Consider the following 21883-nt stretch of genomic DNA (forward strand, 5'->3'; position numbering starts at 1 on the left):
CTTGGTGTGGGTCGTGCTGGTGCTCAAGTGTCGTACCGTCGTCCTCAGCCGCCACGGTAAATATACGAGACATGTACACTATGACCCACCTCGTTGTGTGTATTTTTGGTTGTTTGCATTCACAGTAACACAAAAATGGTTAAAGTGTGCATCACACATTGGACATTGTATAGTTACAGAACGTGCTTGTACTGTGAGCATGATAACATAGCTCAGGGTATATGGCGAATTTTGGATATAGAGTCCGGGGTTTACCATCAGTAATCACACAGATGTGGAGACAGCCAGCCTACAAGGTTTAGAATCACGGATTTAGTGACCTTCGTTAATATAGTGTCTTAGATATGATGTTCGTCACGTGCATAACAGAAACATGGCAATGGTGGCCATTTTTTTTTTTTTCTTTCGATAAATCATTGGTGGACACTAGGCTTTCTCACATCTGTAGCGCCTCCTCCTCCTCCTCCTCCACTTAATGGCTGATTCAGAGGGTGGTGGGTGGTGAACACTGGCCGCTTGTGTCGGGTGTCCAGCCTGACCTGGCGGCCATATACGTCAAGTGCCCTGGCCTACACCCTCAGGAAATGCTCTTGAATTTTGATTTCTGAATTTCATTCTTTCGATGTAAGATTTGTTCGGTGTTGAGGACAGTCTGTTGTTATCATCATAGTTTTCCCTGCGATATGTAGGTTTTCCTCGATATAGATGGATATTTCCCTTGATCTAAACTCGTGTCCTTCATTGACCTAGATTAGTGTTGATTCATCAAAGGCTTCCTCACTCGCCAGTCACCGATGACCCAGATGATTCCGGTAAATCTCTCCCGCTGGCGGGAAAATCTCGCTTGGGGCGAGGCCCCGCCCTCGCTTGGCTTCTTTTTTGGCGTGTGTCCGGTCGGCCTTATTACCATATAGATTTAGCCAGCGAGGATTTTGCTGCATATTCTTGCGGCCATATTAGTTTTTTGCCATGAATTACATATATATCACTGCTGAATTATCATAATACATGAAATTTTATGTATATACATATTTTATTGAATGATGATAATGGTCGTAGAAAACAAACAATCGTACTATATTTCATGATTTCGTAATGTTTACATTTGATTATTAGTCGACCATGGGAAATGTGGTGCAGGAGTAGTTCCGTTTTGTCATCAGTTGTTATTATCTATTCAAGGGCGACAAGAGACAGCCAGTTGAAAAAAAAAAATTTGTTTGTTGATATTGGTAGCTATAAAGTGGCCGACTCCTTCACCCAACACCGTTGTACAGCAGATCTTACGACCCTCGCTTGGGAAGGATTTTGTAATGTTTAACGTGACCCTTAAGGGCTAAGTGAAAGGCCAAGGCCACCATATCGAGGGTCTTACGTCTTGCTCAAGTGATTAACATGCGATGGAGGCTAAGCAAGGCTAACTAATCCTAGGTTAGGTTAGGTTAGGTTAGGGTCAGGAAGTGTATACAGTCAGTCCCCCAGTCCCCACGAAGGTGGTTGATCAGTGGTTGAGGTTGGGTTGTGGTGGCTGGTCCAGACCGCTTGCCAGCCATCACCAGATCGAGTAACACAGCTCATTATTTTATGGTTCTCGTCCTGTCTACTCCCAGGGTCATACAGCCGTCAATGTAAAGGTATAACCAAAGTCTGAAAAGACTTCAACACCTTCAGGTGTTTCAGATGATTCTAAGATCATACACGATCCCATATATATATATATGCAGAATGTGTGAAGAATGTGTGGAAGTCGAGAACATTATCTCGGAAAGCAAAAATGGGTATGTTTGAAGGAATAGTGGTTCCAACAATGTTGTATGGTTGCGAGGCTTGGGCTATGGATAGAGTTGTGCGCAGGAGGATGGATGTGCTGGAAATGAGATGTTTGAGGACAATGTGTGGTGTGAGGTGGTTTGATCGAGTGAGTAACGTAGGGGTAAGAGAGATGTGTGGAAATAAAAAGAGCGTGGTTGAGAGAGCAGAAGAGGGTGTTTTGAAGTGGTTTGGGCACATGGAGAGAATGAGTGAGGAAAGATTGACCAAGAGGATATATGTGTCGGAGGTGGAGGGAACGAGGAGAAGAGGGAGACCAAATTGGAGGTGGAAAGATGGAGTGAAAAAGATTTTGTGTGATCGGGGCCAGAACATGCAGGAGGGTGAAAGGAGGGCAAGGAATAGAGTGAATTGGAGCGATGTGGTGTACCGGGGTTGACGTGCTGTCAGTGGATTGAATCAAGGCATGTGAAGCGTCTGGGGTAAACCATGGAAAGCTGTGTAGGTATGTATATTTGCGTGTGTGGACGTATGTATATACATGTGTCTGGGGGGGGGGGGGGTTGGGCCATTTCTTTCGTCTGTTTCCTTGCGCTACCTCGCAAACGCGGGAGACAGCGACAAAGTATAATAAAATATAAAATATATATATATATATATATATATATATATATATATATATATATATATATATATATATATATATATATATATGGGCTGTGGATTGTCGTAGGTGAATAATGCAGACTATCGGCCCAACAGTCCCGCTGGGAGGCCTGGCCTCCACCCTGCACGTGAAGGCAGGCTTCATCCCAGCGGATATTTACAACGTTCATGTGAACAGCCTCGACGAACGATTGGAAAACTTTCCCGACGGTTATTTACAGACATAATGGAAAATGTTGCCCTCGTTAACTGAGCGTAATGATAGGAAAAAGAACTCGCTATCAATTTAGGAATGAGATACAGGTTTTAGATATTTATGCCTCGTAGTATAACTGTAGTATAAACTGAGAGTGAAATACATTCCTGGGAGGCGAGAGTTGCTTATACGAGTTTTCCAAAGACATTGTCTGTTAGATACTAAAGTTGTGCACTTGACTTCACTTTGACAGAAAGTGAAGATTGGAATCTGATCTGGTATCTCATTTCACTGCCTCCCAGATTTAATTAAAGGTCTGAATGCTTGGGAAAGCGGGAGGAATATATAAATACTTCCCGGTGAGATCGCGAGATTTTGCTTTTCCTGGTGAAGCTCAGACGTCTGTCTGTCTGTCTGTCTGTAACCATTCTCTTGTTTGTTTACTGGTCGGGCCGCTCAGCGGCTCTGGCGGTGGGCGGACGCGCCCTCCTCCGCCACCATGATCCTTGAGCCGGACGTAGGACTCTGCAGCACAGAGATACGATCCCTGAGCCCAACGGCACACAATTTTTTTTTTTTTTTTATTAACACGGTTTTACGATCCTTGAGAACGATTTTACGATCCTGACCCAGACGCCACGATCCCAGGGGCGCGATGATACTCGCCTTCAACACGTCGGTACGACCCTTAAACCGTACGACGATACGACCCTTGATCGCTTTTTGTTCGACGCTACGACCCCCCCTCTAGGTATAACGGTCTGGCCTTTGACCTTACCCGGGCTTCCTATTGTGCAAGGCCAGGCTACCGTCCCGGGAAGGGCCGTTTGCTGAAGGACTGGGCGCCCAGACTTGGACCATCGTCCCCGTGTGGCAGGGCCATCTGGTGTCAGTTTTGGAAGTTATGTAAGGGAATGGAGTTGGGAAGACCCGCAGCCATGTTAATGGACGCGAACGTTGGGAAGGCGCGAAATTTTGATTGAGATTGACGCGTGCGGTGGATGATGTGTCGAGGATGTGAACAGTTGAACTAACTTTTGTGAAGACTTTAGTATTGATACGGATTAATAAACCAGGCATTACCTTAGGGCGGGTACCTGTTCAAACTGAACGTTTCAAATTTGATTGATTGGGATTCGTTAATAGAAGATTTGATTAATACAATGCTGATGTGGGAGACGTGATCCTTCCTGTAGCGCTTCATTTGATCCTTCAGTGACATATAACCCGGTCGATTATTTCTGGCCTTTGTCTCAAAGGCTTTGGTCGGCTTGAGAATCGGTTCAAGCGTTACATATTTCCACATTTCAGATACTTGGGAAGAGCTAAAGGATATACATATATATATTGGAAAGGATCACAGGAGCGCGTGGTCAAGTATATTCCTACGAGTCCATGGGGTAATGGAATACTTTGTTCCCAAGTGCACTTTTGTGTAATAATCACATCGTCATCATCAAGGGAGATACAAGAAAGAAATATAACACCGTTGATATACAACGAGGAGACGTAGCTAGGACGCCATTTCTTACACAATATATATATATATATATATATATATATATATATATATATATATATATATATATATATATATATATATATATCCCTGGGGATAGGGGATTAAGAATACTTCCCACGTATCCCCTGCGTGTCGTAGAAGGCGACTAAAAGGGGAGGGAGCGGGGGGCTGGAAATCCTCCCCTCTCTTTTCTTTTTTAAATTTTCCAAAAGAAGGAACAGAGGGGGCCAGGTGAGGATATTCCAAAAAAGGCCCAGTCCTCTGTTCCTAACGCTACCTCGCTAACGCGGGAAATGGCGAATAGTTTAAAAGAAAAAGAAAAAAAAGATTATATATATATATATATATATATATATATATATATATATATATATATATATATATATATATATATATATATGAGATACCTTTTTATGAACTCCGTGTAGTAGCGTATGCACTAAATGTTGAAATGATTTTCAACATAATGTTTTGTAATTATTGATGGTTTTGACATATATCAGTGAGTTCTGTGAGAGTAATTGTTAATATATGTGCGTAGTATTTCAATTTTGTTTTACTTGTTTGTAAATTGTTTAATGTAAAATTCAATTAAGTAGTACAGGATGATCAACCATCGTTATTAACACATCTACTTGGCTTTTAACATCGGGGCATGGAAGTGAAGAGCGTCACTTGCCGCCCAAACCTGCCGGATCAGGTGTTTGGTGCCGGAATATATGACTTTCATTTACAGAGGGGGTGGTGGTGAGGGGGGGTGGAGGGGCGGAAAGGGAGGGTGGAACACTGCACGGGTTGTATACCTTGTATGGGGTCCTCAAACCTTCATTATTGCTGTATAGACACTTGTTTTTTTCTTGTTTATATGTGAGTATAGATGGTTGAATCTTGTTTATGTTGGACGTAGAGGACCCAGCGTTGCTTATTAATCTTATATACGTACCTTAATCTTGCTTAGATATGGATGGCTGTATCGTATGATCGATGACTTTCATATCCATCCGAGACTTGGATGTTTGTGCGGCAGAGGAGCACATATTGCCTATATCGTGCAGGTTGGCTCGATCGTTATAGCTTGTATAGACGCCACAGTCTTACATAGACGTGCTCTGTATATTGTTTATATTTCGCATGATTGCCAGAAAGTTTCGTTCAGCTTAATGGATAGATGTGTGTTGTCGTTCGTCTGAGTAATGGTTATGATTGGCAACAGCCTGAGGTGGAAAGGGAGCTGTGGTTTCGGTGCATTATACATGACAGCTAGAGACTGAGTGTAAACGAATGTGGCCTTTGTTGTCTTTTCCTAGCGCTACCTTGCGCGCATGCGGGGGGAGGGGGTTGTCATTTCATGTGTAGCGGGGTGGCGACGGGGGTGAATAAAGGCAGCAAGTATGAATTATGTACATGTGTATATGACTGTGTATGTGTGTATATATGTATACGTTGAAATGTATAGGTATGTATATGTGCGTGTGTGGACGTGTATGTATGTACATGGGTATGTGTGTGGGTTGAGCCATTCTTTCGTGTTTCCTTGCGCTACCTCGCTGACGCGATATATATATATATATATATATATATATATATATATATATATATATATATATATATATATATATATACTGGTTTTGATTTGTGGATAACGACGAATTCTCGGACCCCTGAACCTCCATATATCACACTCACGTGGACCGGTATGGACCAGGTCAATACAAAGGCGTGAAGCAGTGAGCGGGTTTATTGTGGAGTTGTAGTGTGGAACCCGCTCTTGTCACGCCATCTGTTGGTTCGCTTCCCACCTGCAGCTAGACATGGCTAATTTAGCAGGATCCAATCACCTACTCGGGCTGGACCACATCAGCTGGGCCGCCCTGGCCATTAGTAGATATTGTATGTGTCTGGATGTGTGTTGTGTATCTTTCTCACTGCAGCCCTTTGTATGTTGTATGATTTCGATGTATTCCTATTCCTTCGTGCTCCAAGATCCTCATCTGCCGGGCTTCAGCGCCGCCCAGGAAGTTGGCCGCGTCCAACGGGTGGACCACAGGTTGGAGCTCTGCTGAGTGGGAGTGGTTGACCATACTGGGTGATGGGGGAGTGCAGAAGATTGGCTTCGTGTAAGGATGATGAAGGTGACGCTGGATTTCTGTGGTGACGCTGGATTTCTATGGTAACGCTGGATTTCTGTGGTGACGCTGGATTTCTGTGGTGACGCTGGATTTCTGTAGTGACGCTAGATTTCGTTGGTGACGCTGGATTTCTGTAGTGACGCTGGATTTCGTTGGTGACGCTGGATTTCTGCCATGAGTGAGGCAGTGTTCTCTATGCATGAGGCAGTGTTGCAGGTTTGTTGTTGCTGGGATAGTGTGTCAGGCTACCGTGTTGTGAGTGTAAGGTCATATACATATGAGAGGGCTCTTACTCTGTCCTCCCCAGGTAACGGGCATTATATATATATATATATATATATATATATATATATATATATATATATATATATATATATATATATATATATGGAGAGAGAGAGAGAGAGAGAGAGAGAGAGAGAGAGAGAGAGAGAGAGAGAGAGAGAGTACGTAAATTTTTCTGCTGCAGAAGACAAGTGTGGCAGACTTGAAGGTGCACAAGTTCTTCAGAGAGAGGTACAAGAGGCATTACAGATAAATACATTAACATGGAATTCTACAGACGATGAAAAAGTTGAACAAAAAAAAAAGGAATTTCCAACTGATGTGTTTTATAAAGGAAGCACGTACGACTGTCTTGCCCCGGCGCGTCTGGGAATCGCACACTACGCTAGAAAATTCTTCTTGTTTACACCGTTGGTAAACAAGCAGCGGGTTGTGCATGTTGTGGCGTATTTTTTGCTGTCTGGACTTGTTGTTTATGGTGCTGCTTATTCTGTTTGTATATAGTGTCACTGGTATGTCCTCATGATTAATTGCTATCTTTACTTCTTGTGTTAATCATTGAGTTGATTTTTACACACACACACACACACACACACACACACATATATATATATCTAAGTCTATGTTGTCTGTTCAGTCATGTCAGTTTCAGTATTGTTTAGTTACATCCTTCTGTGTCGTTCCTTCAGATTTGTGGTTGACGTGACGCGCCCGCGACCCCCCAAGTCCTCGCCCCATCCCTGCAGCAACACTACTCAGGTCACAGGTCAGTGTCCACAGGTCACAGGTCATGGTCTAGTGGTCATTTAGTAAGACCTGGCAACCCGGAGATTGCCCATCATCAACGCTTGTTTTCTTAACATTCAGCTGCAGGGTAAACTGGCACTAAGGTAGGAGGGTATAAGACCCGTTATCTGTGATGCCCTCCGTCGGCGAGAACCCCTCTCAAGAGATCTGCAGAGTAAAATGGATCGTAAAGTACTGGTGAATAAGGCCCTTCCTTCATTGTATGTAATGCCTTCCGTGGACGAGAACTCCGGCACACAGTCTGGCCACGCACTAACCAATCACTGCTCTGGTCCGAGTGGCGAGTTTTTCTCTCGCGTTGGTCGACAGGCGAGGAGGAAGCTGCTGAAATGTACACGTAGCCATGACGGTCATGTAGTCTTGTATTATCGGCTGGTGAGGGAAGGAGGGTCGTGTGATTTGAATGTCATGAAATTTGAAATTTCGTGTTGAATACATCGCTGTTTTTGTGACGTAACGATGATTTAAGTTGTCAAGAGAGCGCTTACGACGTAGATGATTACGTTGAGTACTTACGACGTAGATGATTACGTTAAGAGAGCACTTACGACGTAGATGATTACGTTAAGAGAGGACTTACGGCATAGATGATTACGTTAAGAGAGCACTTACGACGTAGATGATTACGTTGAGTACTTACGACGTAGATGATTACGTTAAGAGAGGACTTACGACATAGATGATTACATTAAGAGAGCACTTACGACGTAGATGATTACGTTAAGAGAGCACTTACGACGTAGATAGTTACGTTAAGAGAGGACTTACGACGTAGATGATTACGTTAAGAGAGCACTTACGACGTGATTTTGTCGAAAGGCAGAACCAGCGCGCCGCGCTCACCTCCAGGAAATGAAGTGTAGCGAAGCACACGTTCTGTTAGTGACGTGTTGTCAGTTATCACGTGGAAGACAGGTAGGTCGTGTGCTTGTGGCCTGAAGGCCGGCAGTCCACATGTGCCTGATGCAGAACGAAATGACATTTCCCTGGGCTAAAGGAATGGGACTCGAGAGCCACAGAAGTATACTGATTCAGTCTGCAGCAGTCACTGACCCTCCTGGTGCCTCGGCGGGTAGTGTCCTGTGGTATACTTCCCTGGTCAGTGGCTGTCTACTGTTGTTTGCTGGTTTGTCTGCTTGCATCCGTGAGCTTGTGTGCTCATGATCCTTCTGTCGTTCTGATTACGTGATTCAGTTTAGTTATACTCCAGTTTGTATTACATCCGTTCCTGTGTTCGTCCTCTTTTGTTGAACACATTTATTTGTCAGTTGTTTTACGAGCAAAACATGTCAGTGATAGTAAAGATAAGGGGCGCATGACGCTACCTCGTGTGTGTGTGTGTTCATCTTGCCTCTCTGTTTACGTACGTTGGGTCGGCCTGGCCTTCCCCAGGGCAGGAGGTCACACGGGCCGGACGGTGTCTCGTGTCTCGGGCGGGGGTGGGGGCCCACATGCCGGTGGGCCACGGTCAGCCCGGAGATCATCACAGTGGAGCAGGAACCACTTAACTACCACTGCTTACAACCAGCCAGCCAGCCAGGTCGTGTGTGTGTGTGTCTGTGCGTCTCAGGCTATTTTTGTGTACGTTTGTGCTTCTGTACGCGAACGTCGCTGGGTTTTGCATGTCGTAGTTTATGTATGAATGTGTGTATTACGATACATACATACATACATATATATATATATATATATATATATATATATATATATATATATATATATATATATATATATATATATATATGTTTATATATATGAGAGAGAGAGAGAGAGAGAGAGAGAGAGAGAGAGAGAGAGAGAGAGAGAGAGAGAGAGGTTTCTGTGGCAGTCAACCTTCCACTATACTCCAGCTGGCGTAAATCCCATAGTTATCTCTGGCGTATGTCTCCGCCACACTCCCCCCACCGTAACATTTATCTTTTTAATTGGGTGGTTACAGGAGGGGAGAAGGAAGGGGTGGAACTGGCCGAGGTGAAGTGGAGAGACAAAAAGTTGTTTTCTCTCTCTCTCTCTCTCTCTCTCTCTCTCTCTCTCTCTCTCTCTCTCTCTCTCTCTCTCTCTCTCTTTCTCTCTCTCTCTCACACACACACACACACACACACACACACTTACATTAACTGTGACACATGGCAAATGTACATACGGGTTCGCGAGATAACTTGACGGAGTTATCTCGTGAGTTACGATTCGTCGCGCTGAATATATCCGGACGTCTCGCGAGATGTGCTGGAGGCCTCACCTGGCCTGGCCTGGCCTCACCTGGCCTCACCAGGACTCACCTGGCCTCACCTGGCCTCACCTGGCCTCACCAGGACTCACCAGGCCTCACCTGGCCTCACCATGCATCACGGTTGCTACCGTGTTGGTGAGGACTGCAGTGGTGGGGGACGTGGTTCAGTCGTGTATGTTTGGCGTCAAGCACATTACGCCGTCATGATGCGGACGTCAAAGCGTATTTACTGTGAAGCTGAGGATTTTAATCTCATTATGTTCGGAGCGTAATTACCCAAATCATTGAAGTGTGGGAATTTGTATCAAAATGCTAAAGATAAAAAAAAAAGAATTGAAACCATTGTATTTATAGCCAGCCGTACGCGGAAAAATGACTTATTTACTGTTGACATTAGGTCTGTTATTAACCGTTATGGAGTTTAAAGCAAACATTCTATTAATACCCAGCCCTTCATGGTCAACTGGTATCTGTTAGCAGGTGAGATTAGGTCTGTTATTGTATGTGAGGCTGCCCGGCAGGGGAGAAGCGATCCCAGATGGAACAACGGATAAGAACAACCAATCAGGTCTCTCTTTTTCCCACTCGCGTTTTTCTGATTGGCCAGGAGGTGAGAAGTCAGAAAAAAATGATAGGTACATTACCGTAGGGGGATTACTGGAAAGCCGGTTATCTTTTTATGAAGGATGGGGTTATCGCCTCTGGCGCCCTTTCTTAGGATGAGTTACGTGGTAGGGTTGGGGGAAAGGGGGGGAGGGGGATACTGCCGGCGTACATTGTAGTGAGTTACGTATCTTGGAAGACGACTAGGAAGTTAAGGTTACGAAAGAGACGGTCAGAATGAATAAGAGGTAGAAGAAATTTGAGAGAGAGAGAGAGAGAGAGAGAGAGAGAGAGTAAACTTTGTGTGGTCGAGATGAGGAAAATTCTCAAGAGACGAATTTTCCTCTTGTTTAGCGTAGCGAGGATGGATCATACTGGGTGGACAGCCAGCCTTAAGGTCCTTGTGACCTCGGGGGGGGGGGGGAGTACTGGGTTGTGGAGACTTGATGAATGCTGGAGGGAAAAACCGTGTCATCTCACTCTTATGTAAAAGAAAACGGAGAAAACTCCTAATGCCGTTGAAAAGATGAAAAAATAAATGATATTCATTAGATTTTTGTCTGACTGAAATCATGGCATAAAGTGAAGCTTACGATTAGCAAGACAAAAGAGGAAAAAATGCAAATAATATGACAAAAGATGTCTGAATTTTCTTGGAGAAATGTTGTTATTGGTTGGGAAGTCTGAAAGTTTAAGCTTTTAACTCTGGCGTTGGCGGCCTGGCCCAAGTAGTACTCGATTTATGAAGTCTTGAAATATCAGACGTGTGGTTGGGGAAACCATAGTGGCCAGACGTGTGGTTGGGGAAACCATAGTGGCCAGACGTGTGGTTGGGGAAACCATAGTGGTCAGACGTGTGGTTGGGGAAGTAAAGGGAGGTTTTCCTGTGGGAAAAATTGTTTCAATTGTGGTATGGACAGTTCTGATTTTTTTTTTTTTCACTCGAGGAAGCCATACGTCAGCACCGCCTACATTGTGAAGTGTGCGTGTGCCTCCTGGGAGTAAACCCAACAATATAAAGAACAATATTGTTCCAAATCTATGAAATTAGACGACTTTTTTTGTCATCGAGTCCTTTATTAGGCTCTCATGATGGTGTAGGCCTTACCGAAATATATGCCAAGAAAGCTATAGATCTCCATACAAGCCATGACGATGCTTTGCCTGACACACACACACACACACACACACACACACACACACACACACACACTTATCAAGGAGGCGCCAGGCACATCGGAAGACTGCCTTCCGTCGGTCGCAGCCACACTGTCACCTGTCGCCATGATGCACCAGAACCAGAACCCCCGGTGTACACAACCAGGCCCGCCCCCCACACACAGACCTCGCCACGGTGACACACACACACACACACACACACACACACACACACACACACACACACACACACATCACCTCCTGTGCCTGACCACAACACCTGCGAGTACACTTCTCTCTGTATACATACTTCGATGATGTAGGGAGGAGGGAGGGGGTGGTAGATGATTATGCCTGATTACTCTTAATTATCTTAATGATAGATTTTTCGGTATGTGAGGCGGGTGTAATGGCCTCACGTCATGACTAAACAAGAACAGTGATGACAATTTTGTCATTAGTTTAATTATATATTTATAGGTCTGTGGAAGGGAGGGGGGAGGGGGTTAATGCCTCTTGGTAAAAACAGTGATGATAATTTGCCTAATTTTTTGAGGGTTATTTCTGTATCTTCATTGAGACCCCCGTTGACCTGTGACCTTACAGTAATGGGAGAGACATGACTTGGTGGGCCAGAACGAGGTTATCTGTGAGGGGGTAAAATTTAAATCCACTGGTGGAAGCAGGATAACAAAGCAGAAGGTATCCCCCTCCACCTTTCCCTCTGGCTCAACTTATTTCTTTGGGGGGGGGGGATGAGAAAAACTTATCATGACCTGAGCAGTGTTGAGGAAGGGTTGTCATGCAGGTCGGGGAACCATGATCACTATCAGCAGGTGCCTCATGCAGGTCATGATCAATGGTACGTACGTACCGTCATGAGGGACGTGGACCGTCTCAGGGTACCTCCGCCTGGTCTCGTAACCTTCGCACACGATGCCTTCCAGATGTTTGGTCTGTGTGTGTGTGTTTAGCCAATCAAGCTCTTGAAATTGACATTTGAGTCGTTTCCTCACTCTGGTTGGCCCAGCGTCCGTGACGCAACTCCTCAAGGCTGTGGTTGGTCCAACGCGGATGACGTCGGACTCGCGTCACCCCTCACGCTCGGGTTGGTGTTGATGGCGACAGTGGGCAGCAGACCCTCGGGCTATACGACCCCGGGGAGGGAGGCGGCAGAGTCACCCCTGCACGAAATTGCATTCGCCTCGACGCCCGGACCTTTTGCCTCCCAGTCTGTCGCGTTCGTTGTAGATGTACGTCGTGAGCAACATACACAGAGGAACTAGTGAGGGGGAAGGAGGGAGGGCAGTGTCGTCGACCTCCACCACACCGTAGATATCTCAGACTGATGGTCATCAGCAGCATCAGCTGTTTACCCGAGTGAGCTTCGGTAACGTGGGTGGCAATATTGATGTGAGGAGGGGGGACAGCGGCAGGTGTTGACCCCCACAAGGTTAAATCGTAAAGATGATGGTGACACATTTGCCACATCGTAGGGACGAGTTTCATGGACGTAGGGTAGAGACCTGGCTTGATATTGTCGGAGAGAGAGAGAGAGAGAGAGAGAGAGAGAGAGAGAGAGAGAGAGAGAGAGAGAGAGAGAGAGAGAGAGAGAGGGGGGGGGGGGGAGAAAAGATATGCTCTTCGGTGACAAAGCTTTGGCTCCCTAAAGAATTAGTAAAGAAATGTTAAAACACAGATATGGCATACGTCTGGGGTCGGGCATATTGAAATTGAATTGTGTGCCAGATTTCATGAACAGAGGCTGACGTATGGCCGAGGAATGGCAAAAAAAAAAAAAAAGGCTAAGGAGTCAGTTTTGTCCTTTTAAAGAACAGAAGTGGCCCACGTCACATTAACCTGTCCGTCGTATGGGAAATACACGTGTGTCATTGCAGTGCATCGTCACACCTGCTGGCAGATATACGAAATGTGAACCTACACTATACTGTTTTACCTTGATTGACCACGTGACCTCGGGAAAAGTATTAAAATACCGAAAATCAGAAAGTCAGCCATACTTTGGCCGCATACACGTGGTGTATGATGGATGTCACACACTTGGGAAATGATAATAATAATGATGAAATACGATCCTGATCAAGACGGGTAATCATGATGATGATGATAGTAAGAATGGTAGATTGGTAGATGGTTTGGAGAGTGTTTGATCAACCAGGTTACGTGACTACCAAGTTTCAGGTTCACGGCCACAGAACTTTAGGAATTGGGCTGTGGGGTTGGAACCTCTGTACCCTCCTTCCTCCCGGAGATTCCCCCAGGGTAACTCCCTGTCCATGGAGGCAGACGTGACTAGTGTGGGGGAAGGGAGTTTCTCACAGTATCTGAGTACATATAGGGTGCTACTGGCAGCTTGGTCACCTCATGATAATGTTTATGTTGGTAATGTCATACTTGCTCATGTTGGTAATGTTGTTTATGTTGGTAATGTCATACTTGCTCATGTTGGTAATGTAATTGTTTATGTTGGTAATGTCATACTTGCTCATGTTGGTAATGTCGTTGTTTATGTTGGTTATGTTGCACTTGCTTATGTTGGTAATGTTATGATTATTGTAGTTGTTTATGTTGGTAACGTTATTGTTGGTATTCACTGGCTGAGGTGTAAACATTGGCAGGATACGTAGATAATGGCCGCCCTGGAGGGCTCAGGTCTCCGGCCGGCGCCACATCTTTCGTAGGATCTTACCTCACAGGATGACAGATAACCGGTGGGTCAACTAGCGTCCCTGGGGCTGGCCACCTAGTGTCCCTGTGGCTGGCCACCTAGTGTCCCTGTGGCTGGCCACCTAGCTGTCCCTGTGGTTGGCCACCTAGTGTTCCCTGTGGTTGGCCACTAGTACCCTTGTGGCTTGCGACTCGTTGTTTCCCTAACGAGAACAAGATATAGCCATATATCTTAAGTTTTTAAAAGTTTTTTTTTTTTTACGATGAGGTACACACTGTATTAAGCCAGGGTTTGTACCGTACATCACATGCACTAAACATGCGTCCCATTCATCGTCATATACGTAGTATAGAAAATTTAAAGTAAGATTTTCCTTTGTAACTTGTTACATGTTGAAGCCTGGTGGACTGCCGCTCACCGCTCTCATTATTGTGGACTAATTACTCAGACGAGAGTCCACCCTCATTACGTACTTTACTATCAATAAGAAATTACGTAATTAAAGCATCGGCTTCTGGTTTTGCCGAGCCGATGATCGGCTTCAGTTTATTTGTATATTCTCATGGTGTGTTATGATGAGTTTGTATGTAGTTGATGGAAACAAAAGTGCCGAATATTGTTGTCGTGGTTGAGGAGAGTGTGAGGAGGAATGTCAGCTTGGCAGAGACCACCAGGGACTCTGCTTAAGCTCCCCAACCCGGGAAAATTACTCAGTAAAAAAGGAAGGAGTGAGCCTGGGTAGCGCGCAGTGGGCGCCATGTTTTTCCTCGAATGAATTTTCGTTTTTTTATTTTTTTTTTTTTTACTGCGACGAAAACGAAAGTTTAGTAGAGCGAATATTTATGGAAAAAGTTTTGTGTGAATATTTATACATTACTTCCTGTATTTTAAGAGTTGCAGTTCATCTTAAGGATGTATGGGAGTCAGATAAAAGTACTTGGGTAAGTGAAAACTTTATAAACTTGAAGCTGACAGTTCAGTTGCTGTAACATAGGATTAGAACGTCCTAAGCTCACACACCATTGCATGAGGTTTACCTAATCCTAAGCCTCAAGCATGAATGGTTTACTAGGAGCACTTCATGGGTTTACCATTAAATAGTTAAAACATTGTCGGGGTTTATCTCGTGATCTGGGTATTGGAGCGTGTCAATAGTGACAGTGTGATCAGCCCCAGTCGCTACTGATGCCCCTAAAGAGAGAATAATACCTGGCGAGATTGGCGAGTATCTCGCCATGATGAGGCTATAATGCTGGCTCCATTGGCGATATTTCCAAGCCGATGCGCCATTGTGTCCCGCCTAACGTGAAATTTGTCGTGGTGTACGTTATAGCTTCGTTGTAGCTGTTGTTATGGCTCAGCCGCGGTGGGTGGGTGTTCATAGAGAGTGAACGTCAGGTGTGTGTGAGCGGCTGGTTCTCACAATACTAACAGGCATCAGGAACCATCGCTACCTCCTCTTACTGATCAAAGTCCCACTCCCCACACGGTCTCCGGGCCTCTCACAACCCCCTCCCCAGTCGATCTCCGGGGTTCTCACACCACCTCCCCACAGGTCCCCTCCCCAGTTTGGTCTCCAGGCGGCCCACACTTACATAATTGAGGCACTCGTGCATTGTTTGTTCTAAATATAAGCCAGTTGGTAGCGTCCATAGTGCACTTGCTTCTGTACCCCAGGGTCTGCGTTGTTGTTGTTGTTCTCTGTTCCCGGTGTTGTTTGTGTTAGTCTGGTCGATATGCTCCGTTTTATAGATTGTCAGATTATTGTGCTTGTTGGGTTGTAGGATTTATGGTCATGACACAGTTTGCACAGGAGAGTTAACGCTGTCATCCATGTTATACCCTCGGACATAGGCTGTCAAGCTCCCCTCCCTAACCCAGTTCATTTTTTTTTTTTTATTCGTCACGTACACGTGGGCTGCTTGTACTCAGTCCATAGACTCGAACATACCCACCGTCTCACAGCTGACACTCGACAACATGTAACTCACACCACTCGATATTCGTACCTAGGTTTTCCTGTGGCGGGCGCAACGCGCTGTACCTGCCTGATGGCGAAAATACTGTCTTAGGTCCACGTAGGTAGCCTCTTACCCGTAGGACTTCCTCTCATATTCCCATTGTTCCCGTAGCGTCGAACACCACTCCATGATGACAGAAAATCACATAATTTCACTGCTCTTGAATTTTCAACTAGTTATTACAAGCTATTGTTATTACCTTCCTCTCTAGCGCACTTCATTATCGCATTACGGATTCTGCCTTTATGGCCGTATTCCGTTTTCCGTATTAATGACCCTGTTACTACATAAGTCCTTATCGCATTTATATTTATGTGTTGTACATCATTCTTGTGCGCCAGCGACACGGGTTGGAGGAGTATCGTACGCTTTCCAACAGCTACGCACCCACACGTTGTCGTACAGGGAAGTAAACAGTTAACGTGCCCGGATTGGCACGTGTGTTTTACCCGTTCCTACAGGTGTGGTACTTCATGAAGCACCTGTGCTGGCCCACGCGTCTACAATTTCTTGTTAATCTCATGAGAATTTGAGAGAAAGAGAGTATAGTTGAACAGAGCCAGACTTAAAGCGAGCGAACCAGAGTGGGTAAGAATGAAGTCTTAGTCAAGACTATATTTCAGTTTCAGTTTTCATTAACCAACGTGTGGAGGGAGAGCAGTAGGGGGGTGGGGAGGTGGTTTGTGTGAGTGTGTGTATGTGTGTGGACCCGCCACTGTTCCCAGAAGCAGTTATGAATGTTAACGGTGGACCCCATCACTCAGTCACACCGCGCCAAACTCACTGGTCATCATCACTCCTTTGTAATGAGGGATTAACACCAGTAACTCTGCTGTAGCCTCCCTCACATTCAATTTGTTGTTCTCCCTGGGAATTTTAGGTTCTGTTCCCAGGAATGTCAAGCCACGGGTTGATCCACCAGTCATTGCGACGGCGCAAGATGGACCAGTGAGCTGATGGTTGCTACTCTGTGAAGATGATGCAGTCGCTAGACGCTTTTAGGCCCAAGGCAACTTAGCCCAGCTTAGCCTGGCGTAGGTTAGGTTCGGGAGCGTCAGGGGGAATGTAGTTAGAGTCGACCCAAGAGAAGTAGTTGTTCGTCGGGTAAGTTGATGGTTGGTTGGGTTGGTGGCTGCCGCTCTGTGTCCTGACGTGGGGAATGTGGGAACACCGAGGGATCACCACCTCTGTTGACCGCCTGCGGTCAAGCGTGATTGTCGTATGTTTGGTTTAGTGGTTTTGAACAGAGTGCAAGACGCGTTGTGACAAGCTTTATATACTGGATATCTGACTGGGAAGTAAACATGTGATCATTTGCCAGGTAACAAAAGAAGGAACAAACAGTTTGTGTCAGTGTTTATCTGTCATTACAACTCGGTTATTTAAGGTAACAAATATTACGTTTGATTTTATGATAAAGAAGATAAATGTCTTACTTTCTGAAGAAATGTTGGCAGTGTCTGCGTTGATGCGTGCGTGTCGTGGGACCCTCGCCACTACAGCCTGTCGACGGAAGAGTCAGTGTTGCCTGCAGGTGTGAGGAGAAGGTCTCCCCCGAGCCGGCCAGAAATACGCGCCTTTCTCTTGGCTACAAAGTGTCTCACCTCAGTGTGTGTGTGTGTCTGTAACGACGCGATTGTTCCGGCTCACTCATTTGTTCCCCTTTCATTGCCTTCAGCCGGCAGTTCGCATCCTCAAAGTATATGTAAAACAAGGGCTTTTATTATCGTTGATCCGAGTGTAATGTTTTACAGGGTTAAGTCGTATCTGGCTCAACCTGTCATGCGCGCCAAAGGAAAAAAGAAAAAAAAGCTTGTCTTTCTCAGACTCACCGCCATCATCTAACTTGACCGTGATGGTATAATTGTTCAGGTGAAACCTTCCCCTCTCGTCCCACCGCTTGGGTCGGTAGTTCGTATCTTGAGTGTTCGTAAAACGCAAGGATGTGTACATCTGCGGCCAGGCTTGGTGGGACAGTGCCCGCGCTCGCGCGCGCGGCTTCACCATTCCTTCCCTTATCTTGTCCGTAACGATGTGATTATTCAGGACGAATGCCGTTTAGACGCACATTTTTTTCCTGCGAAGGATCTCTCTTATCTGCCGTATCTGTAGAAGTAATCGTTGTTACCAGCTTGGCTCAGGGAAACACATTTCTCAGGGATTCTCTCTCTCTCTCTCTCTCTCTCTCTCTCTCTCTCTCTCTCTCTCTCTCTCTCTCTCTCTCTCTCTCTCTCTCTCTCTCTCTCTCACTGCACGACGGTGGTCGTCCTCAAGGGTTGTACTCGGGATGTAAATCGAACATTTTCTCCCGTTACATTCGAGTGGGTTGGCATAGCAGGTGTAGGGTGGGTCGGACGTCGAGTGAGCAACACGCCTTCCTCCCCGACGATAGTGCTGCTAGCCACACGTGTTGCCTCGGGCCTGTCGACCGTAATTACTCAAGAAATGAGATGGATGTTTTGTACCTCCTACGCGATGTAGATTGCTCTGTTGTTGACACACACGCGCGCGCGCACACACACACACACACACACACACACACACACACACACACACACACACGATTCTGTTCCGGAACCGTAACTCTTCTTGATGTGTGTGAATGCCTTGGCAGGAAGTATGGACTCCTAACTGCATAGGTTTGCATATGACACGAAGGTCATAAGGGTCACAGGTGACATGCGTGGAGGATAGCATGACCTGGCGAGGGGACCGAGACAACCTTAGAGTAGGTCTGATACGTGGTTGAGGAAGTGTTTACCGTAGTAGATGTAAAGAGGATGGGTCACGGGGGAAAGAAGGCCTCGCTGTGATTATCAGCTGGCAGGAGGCTGTGTGCAGGAATACGTATGTGGGACTTGGGGAGTGGTCATTGTCCCGAACCTGTCGCCTGAGTTCTACCTTTGGGAAAATAGCTAAGACCCACCTTTTGTTAGCTGATGTTAGCAGTGCGTTCGAGTTCGTGGATAAGGAAATGTTCAGGTAGGTTGAGTTCTCAAGTTTGGTCACCGCACCTGAAGAAGGTCCAGAGGGGATCAGAAAAGAATGAAGAGAGTTGAGTGGAAAGGAAAGGCTAGAGGTTTTGAATATGCCGACCTTGGAAGAGAGAAGAGTTAGGAGTGGCCTGATGACAACCTTGAACTTTTTAAAACATCGATGACATAGACAGTGTACAGTTCTACGAGAGATGTGGGGATAAATGCAGAGTGGAATGACTGAGGATAATGCAGACACCATATGTATATATAAGAAGTTGTATGATAAAGACTGTGTAGGAGGTGCCCCACGAGTGTAGAACTCCCTTTTTCCTTACAGGACACATAGGTAATTTACTCACTCACGACAGTAAAGATTAGACATAAGTTTAACTCTTAAGCATTATGGCTTGACGGTGGGTGGGATGGCCAGGCCTTTGACTAGTGCAAGGCCAAGCTGTCGTGTTGAATCTCGCTCAAGGGGGGATGGAAGACGGTGCGCCTCCAGCACCACACACACATCACGGGGCCATGAACTGTGTCTTCCTGTATTACTCACTGTATTACTCTCCCTCATGTGTACCGCCGTTTTCATCATTTCTTCCATTTCCTCCTGCAGGAGCCGTTCGTTAGTGACCTCTTCCAATATATTGGACTGTTGCCGCTCGCCCGCCCTAATAACATCTCCAACTGTCATATATAGTATATATATATTTCTTGTTCTCTGTATTACGTAACATTTTGAATGGCTGGTTTGTCCACTTCATTGACTTATTAGCTTAGGCGTTATTTTTATGAACGTTTTCATGACAAACTTTTTATTTTACCTCTTTATTAGTTTGACAACGTGACACGTAAGTACACACCCGCCTGTATCAGAATGATATTATCCTAAGAACTAACAGTTAAGTATGTCGGTCTAAGTAAGACTTGACTGTAATCCATTTTTGCTTCAACATGAATGCCGGGCTCTCTCTCTCTCTCTCTCTCTCTCTCTCTCTCTCTCTCTCTCTCTCTCTCTCTCTCTCTCTCTCTCTCCGGACAACGGCCGTCAGCCTAGGCATCTTAAACTCTCGGGATTTGCATACCAAAGGACACTCATTCAAGTCATTACCAGTCCTCGGAAATCTTTCAGGCTGCTCACCGCGTTTCTTGGGGACCATAAGATTTCTATTTTAGTGTGTTTACCCACCATGAACAGTCCACGATGAAGAGAGGGCAGTAACACACCTCACTCGGCGGCACAAAGGCTTCCCGCCAAATTCTGATCGGCTGGCTATGACGCGTCAGTTGGCGGCATAGTGTGGGGCGGGTTGTTCTAGTTCGTCTTCTGTGAATCTGGTCAGAATATTGAGAGGATTACCTGCGCTTGCATCTTACGACTTTCAACGTACATACTTGCGGTAGTGGCTAACAGTGCCGTCCCGCGAAATGTCGACATACAAATATCAGGTGTTTTGTCATTAGAAGGAAACTACGAGAAACCATTTTGTCTTGGCAGGAATAAGGTGACCATAGAAAGTGGTGACTAGACAAGGCCACCGGTGGCATCTGGCATCGCCATCAAGTCAGTCAAGTGACGTCACTCATTGGGTTACCCTCCCATCAGCCTGGTATGGTAAGGTGGGGCACAGTTTCTTACCCTTACTGGTACGTAGTTTTCCTCTTGTGCTTCATGAGCACCTTGGTAACGACCCTTGGCTTTTATATATTGTTTCCAGTTGACAGTTCATATTTGTGTTATATTCTAGATGAAGGATGAAGTAAAGTCTCATAGTTATATATATATATATATATATATATATATATATATATATATATATATATATATATATATATATATATATATATAGTGTGTGTGTGTGTGATCGTATATCATTTTTTATCTGTAATGTTCCTTCCAAATATTTTTTATGGATCATTTATATCTATTTACATTTTCAGTTTACTATGTCACAATTTTCCTCAATACTTTTCCCAATATTTATGTTTCGTGCTTTCCAGAACACGTCCCCTTAAATTCTTCGCTTCCTTTCGTTACTGCTTCCTTATTTTTAAGTGAATTTCCTTTTTCCGTTTTCTATATCTCAGTTGTAAAAGGGGGAGCTCATTTATATCATTCTTAGAAAACGTAACACGTTTAAGTTAGGCCTTTCCGGGATTTTATTTTCTTAGCGTATTCCTCTCTTGGGACGCCACATCAGCGCTCCTCCCTCACCGTCTCCATCACCAACCCCCCCACCCCCAGAGTCTTCCACCAACACTGGAGTCCATCACCAACACTCCCTCACAGCCTTTCATTTGCAGAGACCCGTCACCAACTCCCTCCCTCAGTCCTCCTCCAGCACTAGGAGTCCTTCACCAGCGTATTCCTCGCCTCCTCCTCCAACTCTGCTCCTCCCGTAGGCGTGACTCTAGCTAGCTAGGGCGGAAGGTCGTTGTGATGTAGGCCGTCAGTGACAGATTCGTCGTGGACCCGTGGCGGGAGTCGTTCTGTCGTGGACTGATCGCCAGGATATGTACACCTGCGTGTGAAATGTATTCACTGGCCATACACACACGGGCCACCATGCTTTGATGTGGGCCACCTGGCCCTCCTCTTATGAATTTTCGCAGCTCAGGAAGACGGCCACGTTCACCGGGCGGGACCACAAGTCAAGAAGTGTAGTGATGTGTGTGTGTGTGTGTGTGTGTGTGTGTGTGTTATGATTATCCCAGGACCTTCTTACAGGCCTCTGTAGCCGAGGGCTGCACTACGTCCAGTAGTAGGGAAATTTATACTCCTTCAGAGTGAGAAATTCTTAAACGAGACTGTACCCTCAACATTGCAGC

The 21883-nt window shown here is 45.5% G+C and overlaps 1 protein-coding gene across 16 annotated transcripts in view; it reads left to right on the forward strand.

Annotated features, from left to right (window-relative positions):
* Window positions 1–21883, forward strand: part of LOC139764512 (protein trapped in endoderm-1-like) — a 116425-nt gene that overhangs the window by 59416 nt on the left and 35126 nt on the right. For 11 of the 16 annotated variants that reach the window (XM_071691145.1, XM_071691155.1, XM_071691156.1 and 8 more), the window contains one exon: window positions 7258–7334. The exons of 3 other annotated variants lie outside the window; for them this stretch is intronic. The gene's annotated coding sequence lies outside the window, so the exon portion shown is untranslated. Of the gene's footprint in view, window positions 1–7257; window positions 7335–20552; window positions 20702–21883 lie in introns of all 16 variants that reach the window. 2 more of the 16 variants (XM_071691147.1, XM_071691148.1) reach the window with 1 other exon arrangement.

This window comes from Panulirus ornatus, chromosome 50 (genome assembly GCF_036320965.1).
Source record: "Panulirus ornatus isolate Po-2019 chromosome 50, ASM3632096v1, whole genome shotgun sequence".
Taxonomy (NCBI): Eukaryota; Metazoa; Arthropoda; class Malacostraca; order Decapoda; family Palinuridae; genus Panulirus; species Panulirus ornatus.